A 14,586-nucleotide genomic window follows, 5' to 3' on the forward strand; every position below is an offset into this window, starting at 1 on the left:
ACCTAACCTCTTTTTGAAAGGGTTGAATTGAGATAACTGCTTTTTATGATATACATGCCTTTTGTAAATCTTTTGAATTTACCCTTAACTAAGTTGAAGGAGTGTTACATTATGTTGCATCACATGTTTGACAACTGCAAGTTGTTCTGTTTTCTCTTTAGTAAAGATACCCATGGGTGGGATGAGGAAGTTGAAATGCTATTAAAAGAGCAAAGAGAGACGTGTGACAGTGTCTATAGGGAAGGAGTACAATCGATTGAGAGATGTGCATAAGAAAGTGGCAGAAGTGATGGAGTGAATAGTCTGAAAGATTTTTGAATGCGTCAGATGACAAGATGACAGGTGTGGGTTGTGGTGGTGTGTAGAAAAATAGTATTGGCAAAAGGTTTGGTTAAAAGAGAGGAAACAGGGAAGGCCTTGCATGAGATGAAGTGTGGCAGTAGTTGATGTGGTTGAGTTTTTCAAGAAATTGGCTAATGTTGTTGATCGATTAGGCAGGCCTTAATTATTTCTATTGCCCAATGGGACTTGCAATAGGACTGGCAGAATGCATGATAGTACCTTTCTGTAAAGGCAAGGAAGACAAAAGTTAATGGTCGAACCACAGAGCTACAAGTCAACTGAGTATTCCTGGTAAGTTATATGGGAGAGTGGTGAGTGAGAGAGTCGTAGTATGCACAGAGCATCTGATTAGGGAGGGACAGTGTAATTTTAGGAGGGATGATATAATTTTAGGAGTGGTAGTGACAGAAATGCCTCATGGAAGGTATTACAAATATTTGTTAGAGGAAAGCTACCAGGTCCAGTGAGGAGATATGACTGAGAGTGTAAGGCATGTATACAACTAGGGAGGGAGAAGGGTGAGTGGTTTCAGGTCTCACATCAAATGTATGTGATTTCACCATTTCTTTTTAATTTGCTCAGAATTATGGTTTACATGTGAACATTGCACTTTCTTATATTTACAGGATTACAGAAGTACCTATAAGTCGATTTGCTGCTATCTCAGGATTGAACTGTGAGCAGGCTGTCCTACCCTTCTAGAGCTGCAGTAGTAGCTTGGTAAAGACAGCTTTTAGCAGGCTGATGGTGCTGGGAATGCTCTCTGCCAACCATTCTTAGTGGTCTGTGTTTGATTCTTGGGTATACAGCAATGAGATAGTTCAGACTGATGTAAGTGTGAACATTACTTGTTCCGATATACTTACGTACAGTGTTACTGGACTCCTGCTTAAGGTTATACTTTGAGTGAAGTCATCTTAGGCAAGACTGTTTCATTGTCCTTTGACGAAATAGACTACAGTTTTATCAGAGGACTGCTCACTTCAAAAGGAGTCCATTCTGTCTCTTGTGATATATGTAACACAGCCTTAAAAGTGGAGGATCCCCTGGATGAGTGGTTGTGGGGTTGTATGATGATAATGGTTATAAGGTGTGGGCTGTAGACAGAAATATAAAGGATGGGGTTAATGTGTTGGAAATGAAATGTTCAAGGACAGTATGTGGTGTAATTAGGATTGATTAAATAGGAAATAATAGGGTATGATAGGACACAAGAGAGGTTGGTGGTAAGAGGGGTGTGTATGACATGAACTGAAAAGACTGTGCTGAAATGGTATAGAAATATGGAGAGGATGGTTGAGGAAAAGAGAAGGGTACAAGGCATGCAAGGGATAGAGTGAGTTGGAGTGGAGTGGTTTACTGGGGATTAGGTGCTGTCATTTGCCTGGACCAGGGCATTTGAAGTCGGGGGAACAATGGGTAAGTCTGTGGGGCCCGATTGTGGGTGGGTGCTCTGATTCAGTGCGTTATCTGACAGCAGAAACTGGATATAAGTGAATGAGGCTGTTTCTTTGTTCCAGGTAACACCTCGCTAACATGGGAAATGATAAGCATTTATGAAATATTAGAAATAATAATAATACAAGAGGCAATAGACATCAACAAAAGATGCTTGACCCCCCAACACACACACATATAATGATAAAGTGGAACAGTAGTTAGCCAATTTTAAGCCAGTTTTAAGCATGGCAGTCATTCATTGAATTCACTTTATTTTATAGTGGAGTTCCTCAAGGAAAATTTCTTTCTCCAACCTTCTTCAATCTTGTTACATGACATCCCACAACCATTTATAAGGTTTCTATTATGTGACCATCAACCTCCATTTCCTTTGCACTATACCGTGATGGAATAATTATATAGTTCCTTTTAAGATAAAAGTGCTTTTGCTTAACATCACAGAAACTCTGGGACTGAAAATGAAATCTAAAGTCGTCTACCCTATATATTTCGTGCTTTGAATCCTGAGGTAATTGAAGAAAATGAGCAGCACCAATTCATTTTTCATTTTATATAAGAGAAGACATACTGAATAACTTTACTCCTAATTTCAGTTTATTTCATTACATCCTCAGTTATTAGATTTCACGAATACATATGAACTTGATTTAAAGAAGTTTTCGTATCCGGTCACTGACATTCTAACTGCCATCTCGTGAATGTAAGATAAAACAATTTATTATCATTACAATTACTTACATATCTACAAAACTTTGTAAACGAATTAAGAAGAGAAAAATAACAATAATGCACTGTATTAGTACTTTTATTAGGTATGTATTAGAAATAGAATTATTAAATGGCGTGCGTCTTGATACGTGACTCTCCAGTCTTGGCAAAATTCTCGTCACGTGACTCGAAAGTTTGGAAGGGTATCACACCTCAGTTTGTGAGTGTTATGCGTTAATTATTGTGACTATGTGCTGTACTAGGAATACACACGCACTGTTACATGCTCTACCAAGTGAAGGGATATTGGCTTGTTATAAATGATCTCACTTTGTGGTATTTTGGTGTCATATGAGACAAAACTTGTCAGGCTTTGCAAGATGGCTATTGTTAAGGACACTCGACATATGTTCTCCCGAGGAATCAGGTTCATCTGAAGAATCAGGTTAATCTGAAACGGTGAGTATTTCATTTACGTTTCAGATGTAATTGTTTGTGTTAAACTTGAGGCTTTGGTTTTAACAAATGTAGTTTGAAGGGAGAATTTGAGGATGAAATGTCTGAAGTGGTGCCAGGGACATGTAGGCTTCCTCCCTCACAGTGATCACTGTCACACATGACCAACACAGACGCCAACCTTGAGGCTTGCAGGAATGGCTGACGATATACCAGAGAACTACCGTACCTTGCTGATGGGAACGTTTACGTTGTTAACCATCATGAAGCGTAATAACGATTTACCTCATTAAACACGCCATCCATTGTGGTTAGGTTGCCGAGAAGCACATTTTCCACGGCTTCCATGTAGTGTAGCGGGTCACCTCCCCCTGGGTCACTGTGAGGTCGCCTGGTGGACCAGGGGTCAAGCATCCCCGGGGGGGCAGTGAGGTAATGATGGGGTCTACAGTTTTAACGTCACATTTTATATAGATGATAACGACGACCCAGGTGGACTTCATATTGTTAATAGAATATTTTTTCACATGTTATTTGCATGAATCTTGATATTCGTCAGAAGTGGATTATACTGAAAAAGTTGACTTCATGGAAAACTTGGTTTGGTTAGAAATTACGGAAGGAAATTCACTTATAAAAGGTAAAGTAGTAATTGGTCTTCCTTTGGCGTATGTCAACCAAGCAATTGCGCTGATCTTCATTTTTTCTTACTGGTAAGATGAAATAGATAATTTACTGTTAATGAGATGAGGTTATATCGTAACATATATTATAATAGTACGGGTGTCATATAGCATAATCAGTTCTAGAGAATAATTATTTTGTCCTTCAAATAATTATTTTACACATAGTTGTTTATTTGTTAATTTTATTATGGATTTAAAATTTTTTATATAGAAGACCCTCTTGAAATATGAAGATTTTCCCAAAAAATTTAGTTTTGATCGAATTATCATTAAACTCATACTATCATGATTATTCTGGCCTTGCGTCATGCTGAAGGGATTAAATTTGTTATATGTAGATAATGTAACACATGAGAAATCACATGTCCCAATAGAACCACGTCTAATATGTTCTTCACACAGAACATTGTACCAGAGGTAGGTTGACTGAACAACATGATCTTCATTCATGAGGATTATTATTTTAAATAATGAGACAAAATGAAAGACACTAGTTAAAGAACGGTAAGGAACAATCTTACTTTTTCTTCAAACATTTCAATCTAGTCTGTTCCCCTAAAGGAAAAAAGAAAAATGAATTTTGGTAATACTAAGCAATTTTTTTCTCCAACACCATCGACAGACTTTACAGTTGAAGAGACCATGAGGCTGTAGTGTAGAGCCCATGGTAGCACTGGACTTTTGTTAAAATGTAACGAAAAATGTCAGTGAAGATTGCTGGTTCCATTTGATGCTATCATTATTATCCGTGGTTAGCATGATCATGGTTGAGTTCGATAGGTTTGGCTAATATTCAACTGACGTAAGAACAGTTTATCAAGGTAATATACACTAGACACTGTGGACAGACTTGTCATATAATATTCTGAACCTCAGGATTTCTTTAACATAATTGCCGAGTGGGTAAGTATTCATTATGATTTTTTGGACAATGTAGATTTCAGTTGACATGATTTCATGTTTTTATAATGGATTTCATCTGTTTTTATAATGTTATTAATAACAATAATTTTTTTTATGAGACATTTTAAACCAAGCAGATAGCAGTTGATCATTGCTCCTGCACTATCAAAAAAGTCGACCATGATCATTTATATGTTATCGAAATCGTCGTCCATTACAGTAAACAGGTGGTACAGCTTGAGGATATACTTGTTTATATGTGGCTGTGGCTATTTGGATAGTATTTACGTGTTTTCCTTTTTCCTTCCTGCCCCAGAAGAACGTTTAGGGCTTCCGCAAGCCGTCCACGCTAACCTGGCTTGACTTTCCGGAAGGCAAGAAGCCAGAGGATGTTGTGTGGATGTCATTGTTGGTTGAGTATAGGACAACATAGGAATGTTCAGATGTTCAGTGTCTGTAGTATGGAATTCGAGTCGTTGGCATGAGGAGTCTTGCCATGAAACGGTGTTTGAAAAGATGGTGTCCAGAGGGCAGATTAGAAGGGGTGCGGTAACTCGTGTGTGTATATATATATATATATATATATATATATATATATATATATATATATATATATATATATATATATATATATATTTATTGCATCCTTGTTTGTCCTTTGCTTGTCCCATTTGCTTGTAAATCAATTACTTTGGCCGTGAGTCCTTTCGGCCAGCATATCATGGATTCCCTGTCGTATTATTTTTTCGAGGGGTTGTTCCAGGTTGATATATTAAATCCAAACCTATGTTCATGTATACTTTAGATTGGCTGGTCAATAACCAGATACCTAACCCTGCAAAGTTACCATATGTTAATGAATAAAGGTTTATATCTATTTTAGTAACACTTTGTATTAACTCTGAACGGTAATTCTTTCATGTCGTCTTCTGCTCTGTTCCACAACGGAAACTCTTTCATGTCTTCTTCTGCTCTGTTCCACAATGGTAACACTTTGATGTCTTCTTCTGCTCTTTCCCACATGCCTCCGTGGCACAATAGGTTAGCGCGTTCGGCTGTTAACCGAAAGGTTGGTGGTTCGAGCCCACCCGGGGGCGGCTCATTTTCATCCCTCTCGTCTGTCGTCGTCGTCTTCTGTCAATACAAGATCAAGAAATTCTCCCTAAGGTTCGGGATTAACGGTTAAGGGGCAAAATGAGGTAGTTGACTTGTATGCTAGAAATAATGTAATGAGAATGACAATAGATGGTCGACAGAATAATGAGAAATGCATGTCAGGTATTAACATTATTACTCTAATGATATACAGAGTAATGAGAAATATATGTCAGGTATTGAGTAACACATTAGCGAGTGTATCAGTAATAGCAACAACGCAGACCCATTATGAGTTGTTTACCTGAGTGTCGTCCCACTACATGATACATGGCTTACCTTAATTACTTGCATACTAACTGCCTACTTCCACGATTGGCTTTCATTTACGAGTTGCTTCTCTCATGAAACAGAGTACCTTCATGAGTAGCTTACATCTGTGATCAGCTTTTCTTAATGAGTTACTAGTATGTTCATGAGTCACACCGTCGTGCTCAAGGGTCGTGCTTTCGTGTTCATGAGTCACACCGTCGTGCTCAAGGGTCGTGCTTTCGTGTTCATGAGTCACACCGTCGTGCTCAAGGGTCGTGCTTTCGTGTTCATGAGTCACACCGTCGTGCTCAAGGGTCGTGCTTTCGTGTTCATGAGTCACACCGTCGTGCTCAAGGGTCGTGCTTTCGTACTGCAAAGATTTCAAATTAATGGCTTCACTCGTTGTTGTGAGAAGCGCGGACAATGTGTCTACCAGAATGAAATTATAAAGATGTGGCCTGCATGGGGGTCGAACCCACGACCTCAGCGTTATCAACACGGCGCTCTAACCAACTGAAGTTGAACCAAGCTAACGGGCTGATGGACGGTGTGGGGGAAAAGTCCCCTCACCCAGTTATGCGTGACGTCACCTCTGTAACTGTCCGCCGCCATATTGGTTTATAAGTAAACAAAACAGTTCAGCCTCTTATTTCCCAATGAACTTATATTTCATTCTTTTGTGGTATTACTGGCAGATTTGCAAACAGAATAACTTGTTTTTGTGAACACTGAGGAAGGAACCAGAGAGAATCGTAGTTATTTCATTTGTCTGACGAAACTTAGGAACCGGAAGGACGCGATAGATGGATCCTCATGCAGGAGGTTTGGCCTCTACGACTGCTCTTAACTTGTAGTATACATAGCAACGTGGGATTCAGTAACATTTGTTGTTAATCACAACATTTTTATGATTAAATGTAGATTAAGGCTTGCTTGTTTTTTAAGGCAGAAGAGCTGGAAATTTCATAACTACATGAAGGTTAGTTTAGGTTGATTAGGGCTCGTGAGGTTGGTTAGAATAAGCTCAGTTATAGTGCTAGGATAAGTTAGGTTGTAATAAGCTAGGTTTGGTAAGGTTATGGTGGTTACCTCTGAAGGAACTGTCCATATCCTCCCTCACTAGCAAGGAGAAAATTTTTGTTTTCATTTGTGGTTGATTTAGACAATGAAGTAGGAATGAATCAGATCCAGGTGGTCGGTCATAAGACCAAGGCATGTGTTAGGCTTCCATCTGGTGACTTTAATAACAGTTGGTTGTCTGTCGTGACGCACAGTCATCAGTCATCATCATCTTTTTATGGAGTGGGGGGGGGGGGGGTTTAGCCATATTTATAGAAACGTCTTGATGTGAACTGATGGTGATTGGCATCATGTCTTGCCTTGTCCTCCAGTTTATTAAGCACATACGTTTTCCATATTTGTTAAGATTATTTAAAGTGTTTCAAAAGTAGGTCGTGGCCCGCATGGGGGTCGAACCCACGACCTCCGCGTTATCAGCACGGCGCTCTAACCAACTGAGCTAACGGGCCAGCTGCCCTGCATGGGACTGTGCAATAAATTTCACTGTAAAGGAACTGTCCTTCGAAGAATGACATCATTGATCACGTGGCTTTTCTTTGATTAGATGTTGCAAGGAACTACGGTCAGAAATGCGATTCTCTTTAAACCTTAGCCACACACTTTTCCGTAACTCCGGAAATTAACAATTATGTATTTTAGTTGAATTTAGTAATTTATCTCGTCGCCAAATTCATGATTTGGCGACAAGATGAATTACTAAATGAAAATAATGGTACGTTACCATTTTTCGACTGCATGATCCATAGGCAAGGAAACAAGTTTAAGTTTAGCATATACAGAAAACCCACCAGTGTATGCTCATATATCCATTATTATTCATCTCAACATGACAGAGTTAAATTATCATCATTTCAATCTGTGTTCCTTTGGGGATTACGTATTTGCAGTCCAGAGTTTATTGATGATGAGTTTTAGAAGATATATTCTATTGGATCTAAGTAAAAGTACCCTAGATCTTTCATTGATAAATCCCTTAAGTTAGCAAAGAAATCATTTTATAGAGGTGAACTCAAGCCTCCCATTGACACCAAGAATCTTTTAGTTCTCCCATTTAATAATAATTTTACTTTACTTCCCATGTTGCTTAAATCATTTAATGTAAATTTGGCCTTCAGGAACAATAATACTGTAAAGAATATCTTAATCAGGAACTCGTCAGAAAATTGTCCTGGATGCATCTATAAAGTGCCATGTAGAAATTGATAAGTTTTATGTTGGGCAGACTGGTAAGGATATATATATATATATATATATTTTAAAGGAAAGTTTTGTGGGGCCTGGATGTGGAAAGGGAGCTGTGGTTTCGGTGCATTATACATGACAGCTAGACTGAGTGTGAACGAATGTGGCCTTTGTTATCTTTTCCTAGCGTTACCTCGCGCACATGCGAGGGGAGGGGGGTTTTCATTTCATGTGTGGCGGGGTGGCGACGGGAATATATATATATATATATATATATATATATATATATATATATATATATATATATATATATATATATATATATTTATTAAAGAGACCTCCATTTCAGTCATTAGGAAAGACACGTGAGGAAGGAAGGTGACCAGCAGGCAAGGCCTCAAGCAGGCACCAGGTGAGGTAAGCAACAGATGTAGTGTAACAAGCAAGCAGGCACAGAGACCATGCTCTATAATGCCATAACCTGACTCACTAAGGCTGCTCAACGTACCGAATGGACATAAGTAAATCATCCATATGTACAGGAAAGACGCATGTAGATAACATTATACTCCCCTCACACACATCCCCCAACCCCTTCAGAACAGCTTGGCACGACGACTGTACGACCCGGTCGTAAGTACGACCATCAGGTAGGACTTTGTGACTTTTGACCTGACCTGCAAGGTTCAGGTCAGAGGTTACACCCGTGGTCATCAAATGGTGCTCAAGGAGTTGAAAATGTCACACTCTGTCTCGCAGTGAGTAGGATTCGAACCTACGCGGGAAGATCCCATCTGATTTCTAGTCAGACGCCTTAACCACTCGGCCATCACTGCACAAAGACATTGAAAAAGCCTTTCATTTACTTTGAAAATAGTTCAAAGTAGTTTGCTCCATCATGATGATATTTACATTTGTAAATCAAGACAAATAAAAACAACGTCAGTAAGTAAGGTTTGCTCTGACGTATTTTTGATTATCATTACAAGAAACATTAAATTAATTCATTATAAAGTTGAAAACTTTGGACGATACAATGAAGCTTAACAGTTGAAGCCTGACTCATGACACACTTTACGACACCTTCGACACAAGGAAACATTCTCTTATTTGCGGAACTAAACCTGTGTTATCACTGAAGGTTTAATGAAATTTATGTTTCGTTAATTTTGAAGGAAATTAAAAGGCTTGTGAAGGAAATTAATGCAGTGATGGCCGAGTGGTTAAGGCGTCTGACTAGAAATCAGATGGGATCTTCCCGCGTAGGTTCGAATCCTACTCACTGCGAGACAGCGTTGTTTGTATTTTATTACCATACGAACTGATGAATCTGTGGCTTTATGATATTCATTCATATTTCTCTACTGGGCATCGCTTGGCAGTTGTGAGCTTGTATCTAATACAGAGCTACATAAGATATATTGGTACGTTATCTTAGGCTAAGTTAGCTCCTGTGAGCACGACGGTACGATCCTTGTACACGACGGTACGATCTTTGAGCACGGACGGTACGATCTTTGATCACGACGGTACGATCCTTGAGCACGACGGTACGATCCTTGAGCACGGACGGTACGATCCTTGAGCACGACGGTACGATCCTTGAGCACGACGGTACGATCCTTGAGCACGGACGGTACGATCTTTGAGCACGACGTACGACCCTTGTACACGACGGTACGATCCTTGTGCACGACGGTACGATCCTTGAGCACGACGGTGCGATCCTTGAGCACGACGTACGACCCTTGTACACGACGGTACGATCCTTGTGCACGACGGTACGATCCTTGAGCACGGAAGGTACGATCGTTGAGCACGACGTACGAGCCTTGTACACGACGGTACGATCCTTGTGCACGACGGTACGATCCTTGAGCACGGAAGGTACGATCTTTGAGCACGACGTACGACCCTCGTACACGACGGTACGATCCTTTTGCAAGACTGTACAATCTTAGGTCATGAAGGCTTGACCTTTGACCAGACACTCAGCTGTTTTACTTGACATGTTGAAGATTTCATCGTACTGGAGGTGTTGAATTATCTTACCCAAGACTGTGTCATGTTAATCAAGAGGTTGAATGACCGTGTTTAAGATATTAACATGTTAGTAGTCTTCGTAATCCAGGAGGTGAATTGCTTTAATCATGTTAACGTTGTCCTCCAGAAGGTAAGTCATCGTACTCCAGGGGCTGAATTATCGTACTCACGATTTTAAAGTCTTACTGCAGGAGTCTGGCAAGGTATTGTGCAGATAATGTGTCCATCGTACTGACATGGTTAGGTTATCGTACGTTTGATATTAAATCATCGTATCTCGGGTTAACGTCGTCGTCTGTCTGTCCCTGCGGTTGTTGTACTTGAGGGTCTCTTGTCCTTGTGTTTAGTGAGCGCCACAATGCAGCAGCAGCAGCAGCGAGGTGAGTGGCAGACCTGGACCCGGTGTGGTGAAATGATGCGGGCAAACACAGAGGATGTGTGAGCAGAGACTGACCAAGAAGAAGTGTGTGTGTCAGAAGTAGAGAAAGTGGGAAATGAATGTCGAGGTGAAGGTCATGGAAGGACGGAGTGAAGGTGACACTGAACATGTCGGAGCCCCGCATGGGTGAAAGGTAATGGGAGCTATGTGATACATAGGGGGCGACGTGCTTCAGTGGGCAGAACCTGCACATATAATTTCCTCGTGTTTATTATCACTATATATATATATATATATATATATATATATATATATATATATATATATATATATATATATATACACGCACGCATCTATTTGCCGTTTCCCGCCTTTCCTTGGTAGCGTCAGGAACAGATGATCGAGTCTGAGGAAAAAGTATCATCGTTTGACTCTTGCCTCTGTTGCCCTCCCTAGGGAAGTAATAATTGAGGAGGGGAGGATTATGAGAACACTCTCCGCCAACAAATGGTAATACTGTAAGCCAGGAACCCCCAAAAGATAATGATTACGCAGTGAGTAGGATTCGAACCTACGCGGGAAGATCCCATCTGATTTCTAGTCAGACGCCTTAACCACTCGGCCATCACTGCTTGAGTTACCTGAAAAACCTTTTAATTTGTTTGAAAATGAATGAAATATAATTATCGTTAAACATTTAGTAATAAGTTCCACATGTAAGAGAACTCTTTAAGTGTCTCCTGTGAAGATCCCAACCGGAATATGGCGTCCAAGATTTTTAACATGATCATAAATATTTACAATATGGTCATCAGTCATTTGTAATTATTCTCACATCAACATAAACAGTAAAAAATCATATGTGGTAATGAGAGTACATGAAAGAAATGTATCACGAATCTTAAATGTGATTTTAGAGGTGATCAAGATATGTGACAAGTGTGGCGGGAAGGTAAACAATAGGTTTGTGTGTTGACAAGTATGGCCAGGTCGTAGTGGTCAGTAACTCGTGAAAAGTAATGTGTAGCGTGATGTTGGATCAGACCACTGAAGACAAGTGTCACCGTGTGAGAATGTCACATTTTGTTATGTGACTAAACTCGTCCGCTGACTACACACACACACACACACACACACACTGCGTCCGCTGACTGTGATCCACATGCAAGACACACACACACTATAGCCTGTGGTTATTATTACCTTTGCTATGTTGAGTACAAGATTGTTGACCATGTGAGTGGAGTTGGTGTTCAGCCTGTGTGACAAGGACATATATCTCTGTGAGTCAGTGATAACGTTTAATCCACTATTAACTTAAAACTCATCTGATGATTATGGATGGGCTCAACCCGGACCAGGTGTTTGAGATGCAGGCGGAGCCAGGCAGACGGAAAATATAAACAAATAAAATACCACATGAAAATCAGGCCACAGTTAAGGACATCCAAGCCCGGATAGCTCAGTCGGTAGAGCATTAGGCTTTTAACCTAAGGGTCCAGGGTTCGAGTCCCTGTTCGGGCGAGAGTTTTCGGAGGGAAGAAATGTAATAAGTATTGATATGGAAATCAGTCTGTGGAACATTAGGTAAATTACCCAAAATGTTGGACGTAAATACTGTGGTAATACGTTATTCTCGTCCGTTTATACCGACTAAGGGGAGTTGACTACATGTAGACCTGCCAGGGAAAAATGCTTTTTTTTCTTTAAGTATCGTAACTCTCTCCCTGACTTTAACATACGTAAGTCATTACAGTCTCTGTTTACATACATTATAATGCATAATGTATCATTAGGTACTCAGGTCTGCGTCTTACACAAGTACAGTTCAGCTGTGTAGCAAAGGTCGTGTGCACAGTGAGCTTGACCAGCTCTCTGGGTCGATCGACCAGCATCACTCTCAGTGGTCGACCCCTCCTGCAGCCCTAGGTCGACCAGTTGAAGTAGTTGGGCATCGCGGTGTACAGTCATGGTGCCCTTGACGTGGTGGCTGGCAGTCGCTGAGGTGGAGTGTGTGTTGAACGTGCCTGGCTCGTGTGTGTGTGTGTGTGTGTGTGTGTGTGTGTGTGTGTGTGTGTGTGTGGCAGCTGCACATGTCGTGCCTCACATCACACGTGGCAGTTGTGGAAGGCAGACACCACCAGTAACCAGAGTGTGGTTACCACATGTCGGCTCAGGTGGGCGGCGGGCTGGTGTGATGACGACCCTTGTCCCGTGGCTGGTCATGCCTGGGGAGCAAGACGAGACCGTGGCTGGTCATGCCTGGGGAGCAAGACGAGACCGTGGCTGGTCATGCCTGGGGAGCAAGACGAGACCGTGGCTGGTCATGCCTGGGGAGCAAGACGAGACCGTGGCTGGTCATGCCTGGGGAGCAAGACGAGACCGAGGCTGGTCATGCCTGGGGAGCAAGACGAGACCGAGGCTGGTCATGCCTGGGGAGCAAGACGAGACCGTGGCTGGTCATGCCTGGGGAGCAAGACGAGACCGTGGCTGGTCATGCCTGGGGAGCAAGACGAGACCGTGGCTGGTCATGCCTGGGGAGCAAGACGAGACCATGGCTGGTCATGCCTGGGGAGCAAGACGAGACCGTGGCTGGTCATGCCTGGGGAGCAAGACGAGACCGTGGCTGGTCATGCCTGGGGAGCAAGACGAGACCATGGCTGGTCATGCCTGGGGAGCAAGACGAGACCGTGGCTGGTCATGCCTGGGGAGCAAGACGAGACCGTGGCTGGTCATGCCTGGGGAGCAAGACGAGACCGAGGCTGGTCATGCCTGGGGAGCAAGACGAGACCGAGGCTGGTCATGCCTGGGGAGCAAGACGAGACCGAGGCTGGTCATGCCTGGGGAGCAGACGAGACCGAGGCTGGTCATGCCTGGGGAGCAAGACGAGACCGAGGCTGGTCATGCCTGGGGAGCAGACGAGACCGAGGCTGGTCATGCCTGGGGAGTAAGACGAGACCGAGGCTGGTCATGCCTGGGGAGCAGACGAGACCGAGGCTGGTCATGCCTGGGGAACAAGACGAGACCGAGGCTGGTCATGCCTGGGGAGCAGACGAAACCGAGGCTGGTCATGCCTGGGGAGCAAGACGAGACCGAGGCTGGTCATGCCTGGGGAGCAGACGAGACCGAGGCTGGTCATGCCTGGGGAGCAAGACGAGACCGAGGCTGGTCATGCCTGGGGAGCAAGACGAGACCGAGGCTGGTCATGCCTGGGGAGCAAGACGAGACCGAGGCTGGTCATGCCTGGGGAGCGAGAAGAGACCGAGGCTGGTCATGCCTGGGGAGCAAGACGAGATCGAGGCCTCCTCAAGAGGGAGGTGGGGGGAGGAGTGAGTGTGGGGTCAGCACAGGTACGACAGCAAGCAGTGTAACAGTGTGTGTCACGAGGAACCTGCCTGCCTACTTGCCTGCCTACCTGCCTGCCTGCCTACCTACCTGCCTACCTGCATACCTGCCTGCCTGCCTGCCTGCCTGCCTGCCTACCTACCTGCCTGTCTACCAGCAAGCAGTGTACAGACAACATTACCTCTCACGTAGAAATCGCAGGCGAATATATCACATGCTCTGGCCACTCTAGATCGTAGGACCATCATGATCATTATTATTATTATTATTATTATTATTATTATTATTATTATTATTATTGATAATCATTATTACCGTGGAGGACACGACACGAGAGGAACCCTGCTCTGATGAGGGCTGTCTAGCTTGAGGCGGTAAACACGTGTGGATAGATTGAAGCGCTGATTAATTTTAGCTTCATCATTAAAGATGGAAATTATAGGAAAAGTAAACGACAAAATTAGAGAATAAGATTGTAGCCCTACGGTGTACGAGAGGAGACAGAGGTGTTATTAACGGCCAATCTTCGTGTTTGTGGTGTTAGAACGCAAACTGTGGGAAACAGCAGCCCATCGCGTGTCACAAGCCCAGGAC

The 14,586-nt window shown here is 42.6% G+C and overlaps 6 non-coding genes across 6 annotated transcripts; 3 read left to right on the top strand and 3 right to left on the bottom strand.

Moving 5' to 3' along the window:
- Window positions 1-5,579: 5,579 nt before the first annotated feature.
- Window positions 5,580-5,653, top strand: TRNAN-GUU (transfer RNA asparagine (anticodon GUU)). Its single transcript has one exon. It is a non-coding gene; the product is annotated as a tRNA-Asn (tRNA).
- Window positions 5,654-7,418: 1,765 nt separating this feature from the next.
- Window positions 7,419-7,492, bottom strand: TRNAI-GAU (transfer RNA isoleucine (anticodon GAU)). The gene has a single exon. It is a non-coding gene; the product is annotated as a tRNA-Ile (tRNA).
- Window positions 7,493-8,979: 1,487 nt separating this feature from the next.
- On the bottom strand, window positions 8,980-9,061 carry TRNAS-AGA (transfer RNA serine (anticodon AGA)). The gene has a single exon. It is a non-coding gene; the product is annotated as a tRNA-Ser (tRNA).
- Window positions 9,062-9,430: 369 nt separating this feature from the next.
- On the top strand, window positions 9,431-9,512 carry TRNAS-AGA (transfer RNA serine (anticodon AGA)). Its single transcript has one exon. It is a non-coding gene; the product is annotated as a tRNA-Ser (tRNA).
- Window positions 9,513-11,197: 1,685 nt separating this feature from the next.
- Window positions 11,198-11,279, bottom strand: TRNAS-AGA (transfer RNA serine (anticodon AGA)). The gene has a single exon. It is a non-coding gene; the product is annotated as a tRNA-Ser (tRNA).
- Window positions 11,280-12,098: 819 nt separating this feature from the next.
- Window positions 12,099-12,171, top strand: TRNAK-UUU (transfer RNA lysine (anticodon UUU)). The gene has a single exon. It is a non-coding gene; the product is annotated as a tRNA-Lys (tRNA).
- Window positions 12,172-14,586: the final 2,415 nt, after the last annotated feature.

This window comes from Panulirus ornatus, chromosome 55, assembly GCF_036320965.1.
Source record: "Panulirus ornatus isolate Po-2019 chromosome 55, ASM3632096v1, whole genome shotgun sequence".
NCBI lineage: Eukaryota > Metazoa > Arthropoda > Malacostraca > Decapoda > Palinuridae > Panulirus > Panulirus ornatus.